The 3,920-nt window shown below is 34.9% G+C and overlaps 1 long non-coding RNA gene across 1 annotated transcript; it reads left to right on the forward strand.

Moving 5' to 3' along the window:
- Positions 1 to 1,493: 1,493 nt before the first annotated feature.
- On the forward strand, positions 1,494 to 3,269 carry LOC136070155 (uncharacterized). Its single transcript, XR_010631409.1, has 2 exons — positions 1,494 to 2,371; positions 2,758 to 3,269. It is a non-coding gene; the product is annotated as an uncharacterized LOC136070155 (long non-coding RNA).
- Positions 3,270 to 3,920: the final 651 nt, after the last annotated feature.

Consider the following 3,920-nt stretch of genomic DNA (forward strand, 5'->3'; position numbering starts at 1 on the left):
CTTGGTTTGCCTCACTCGAAACCTCTCACTATCAAAGGATGGAGGGGGTGAAGGAGAAGGTGAGGGACACTCCTACGGGCTCTAGTTTTCCTAGACATAGTGCTAAGGAAAGGACAGAGACACACAGAGAAAAACACAAAGAAACAAGAGAAAACAAACCAAGGGCAGACTGCAAATTAGCACATAAATAATATAGAACAAAATTATATGATGCATGAACAATAACATGTTGTGATGCATGATCTAATGCAGTGACAAATTAAGTTTAATTGAGAGTAATTGGACAAAATTGGCTTGAACAAGGAATTTCTATCAAAAATCCCAAATTTGAAAAATCACTTGAAAATTTTGCAACAAATTGATGATTAAGCATTACAAAACACAACACATAGATTATAATGCTTAATTACACCAACATAACAAGCCAATTTCATCAAATTCAATCCAATTTAAAAAAGCCCTTGGATCGAACAAACCTAGAATTTTCATTTTTTTCACAAACAAAATTGATCAAATTAACCACCAAGGACCATTAATATAATGTGTCCCCAAAACCCAATGATCAATTTCATAAAATAAGGTTTGAATCAACGAAAAATTCAAAAAGAATCAAGTCCGAAAATTACCCTTAAATGCATGGATTTATGCATGAAATAATGAAAATAACATCAAAAGAAAGGGCAAAGAGTCTTACTGGCTTGAGGAAAGAGAGATTTTGCAAAAACAACGGAGGAAAACGACAAAATCCTGAGGTGTGGAGCCTTGCCAACGCGGAGAGAGAGAAAAGTTTGAAAAAAAAGTTTGAATAGAACTTTGAAAAAGTCAGAACTGAACTTTTAAAAAGTTTTTCCACGATATTCGATCGATCGAAAATTACATTCGATCGATCGAAAAGCACAGTCATTTTAAGACAAATGAGAGCACTTTTTCGATTGATCGAAAAATAGGTTGGATCGATCGAAATGGGCAGAGGCTCACTAAATTTGGAAAAATCACAGTTTTTGAAAGACAGCCGAATTTTGAAAATAACTCCTCAAAGCATTAATTGAAGAAACAAATGCATGAGTATGAGATGGAATGCTTTTTCAAAACAAAATTTTGAACCCAATATTCTTAAAAAATTGCAATCAACCTCCCATTTATTTTTCTCAAGCAACAATATGTTGTGCATAAATCTCAAGATATTTTCAAACTTGGTTGGTCAGACCAAAAACACACACTAGCATGTACAGTGTTTAACAAAGAATAACTTGTGTCGTGTGTGATACTAGCAAAAACTTGAGATACATGTGAGGTGATATGTGAATAGAAATCAATCCAGAGTCTACAAAATTCATCACATAGAATTCAGAGAGACTATCACCTAAAGAGTTTCCTATAACTCCACATCTCCTAGAAAAAAGCTTGCAATCATGTAAGTTTCTTGTATTTTTGCCTCTTACTTGCATGAGATGGCATTCAGCCTAATAGTACACNGTAGTTGTGGGTTGAATCATTTTGGTGGTACTGAGGTTTGGGCTGTTCAATGGTAGCTTGTGGTATTAATTGCTGGAGATTGGGTTTGAATTGGTGGTTCTAGACTTGGTTTCAATGGTGCCTTTGAGTTTCGGTTGCTGGGGTTGGATTTGAGAGTTGTTTTCGGCGGTTGCTGGGGTTGGGTTTGATAGTTGATTTTGGTGGTGCCTTTTAAGTTTCGGTTGCTGGGTTGGGTTTGAGGGTTTGTTTCAGTGGTGCTCTAAGTTTTGGTTCCTGGAGTTGGGTTTGAGGGATGGTTTCAGTGGTACTGGAGAGAGAAAGGCACAGAGAGGCTGAGAGAGAGAAGAGAGAGATTGGTTGTTGATATGTATTCTTTTATTGAATGATTTATCTATAGTATTATTTATGAGGCTTCCCTTGTTTAGGATAGATATTTAAGTAGGGACAAAACTAGATGACAAATTGGTAAAAACACCTCTCTAACTCCCACTTAAAACATGCCTGACAAAATTGTAACACTCTCTTAGGCAAGTTTGTTAGAATCACCTTACCCACCTTTTCCGTGCATCCTATCCTCACACAAACCACCCCAAAATAGAAAACCTCCAAAAAGACTCTGCTCCATCCTCTCTCTCTCTCTGTAATGTTCTGGTAGATATTGAAGAATAGGAGATCACATATAGGAATTGCAAGGGAAGATGGCAAGCAACTGCATGGCCAAAAAAAAGAAAAATTACTATTATTCTTTCTCTTTTCAATCTTTGTATATGTTGAATTTTGTTTGTTACTGGGTTTCAAACAGCTTTGTTAATAATGTTAATAATGACGCAGCAAAAAATGGGGCTCCCCTGAGAAAGAAGATGAGGATTTGGCAGTTTCCTACTTGACAAGTTTGGTAGGTTACTCTTTAATTTTTGGCTCTTCATTCTATATTCTTTGCATTTTTTTTATAATCTTTTTGGTCTTAGATATACCATGCTCACTATGACTGTGATTATAATTCTGCTTACAACTGGACATTTGTAATTTTCTAAATTCGTTGTAACACATGTTTTCCTTTTATCAATATACACCATGGGGCGTGCATACATTCATAATTTTTAATTTGTGACATATTTACAGAATGTATACATACCATTTGCATCATAGGAATGGTTCTTTCCATGCAAATATACACCCACAATTGTTTAAATTTCCCCCTTTTTTTTGGTGAAGCTAATGTCTTATTAGACCATCCCTTTCTCTCTAGAGACTAAGAGTTTTTGTTCTGTGAAATGACAGATCACGTTGGTATTTCTGTGGTACAACATTGTCAAGTCGTGGAGGCAAAGCAGAGCACCTAGTAAGGGTGCAAGAGAAATAAATTCTGCCTTCTCGTCCTATTATGCTTCTCCTTCGGCAGTTATAAAGTCATGTAAAATTTTCACCGATGTGATTATGTTTATATTCCCTATTTAGGTATATGTTTATTTGGTTTAAATGTGTTCATTCCTTTTTCTTTTCAAATTTGGTTATTGTACACCTTTCAAACTGGATAGAAGAGTATCCTTCTTTTCAGCAATCAGCGGTTAATATTTTTTTTGTTCTCAAGGAGCTTGAAGTTAATGTGTCAAGGTGTTCACTTAGGTATCATTTTGGTGGGCAGTAAGTGTTTGATGAAAGTTGTGAGTATTGGCACTTTGCAGCAACTGGTTTGTAAAGTTGCAAGTGTGACTTAAGTATTGAGATAAAGGCTTATTTAAAGGTTCATGGTCTTCTTTATTGAATCTTTGGGAGTCTCAATCCATTTTTAACATGCTCTTGCAAGCTTTGTTCTTAAACGTTGGTTTGTCTCTTCTCTTAATATATTGCATTCTGCTTGGGTGGAATTTTGTTTCATTCCTGATTTCTTCATCTCCATATGTGAATGATTTTTAGTTTTCATTTTTGGCTCAAATGGTTCTGATTTGTGGAAATTATTGTATTTGGTGTGTAATTAGCTTTTGGGATTTTATTGTTAAATTAGACAAATTTGTGGTGATTACCTTAGTTGTACATTTTGAGTTTTTGATGTTAGGATTCATGTGGGTGTGTGCTACAAAGGACTCGAAGTATTTGAGGCCTCAAAAGGTGTAGAGGTGATGCTAAAGGGAAAATAAGCCTTCTGTTGGTTTCACTGTCAAGATTATGGGTCCACAATCCAACTTCCATATAAATCAACCAAATATGCCGGGAAAGGTTTTAAAAGAGCTTCAAATTCCACATTAACTTTTACTTACAATTGTACTTTTGATCTATTTTTATTGGTTTTTGAATGAATTATTTTTTTGGTTTAAACTATTGTTTTCATCTTTTTTTAATCATCCTATTGTTTAGCACACTTAAGGTTACAGCAAGTGCACAAATTTGGAATTGATACTTAAACCCTTGATAGGACAAAAATTTCTATTTGTTTAAGTAGTTGT

The sequence above is a fragment of the Quercus suber genome, unplaced genomic scaffold, assembly GCF_002906115.3.
Source record: "Quercus suber isolate HL8 unplaced genomic scaffold, Cork oak 2.0 scaffold_215, whole genome shotgun sequence".
Lineage (NCBI taxonomy): Eukaryota > Viridiplantae > Streptophyta > Magnoliopsida > Fagales > Fagaceae > Quercus > Quercus suber.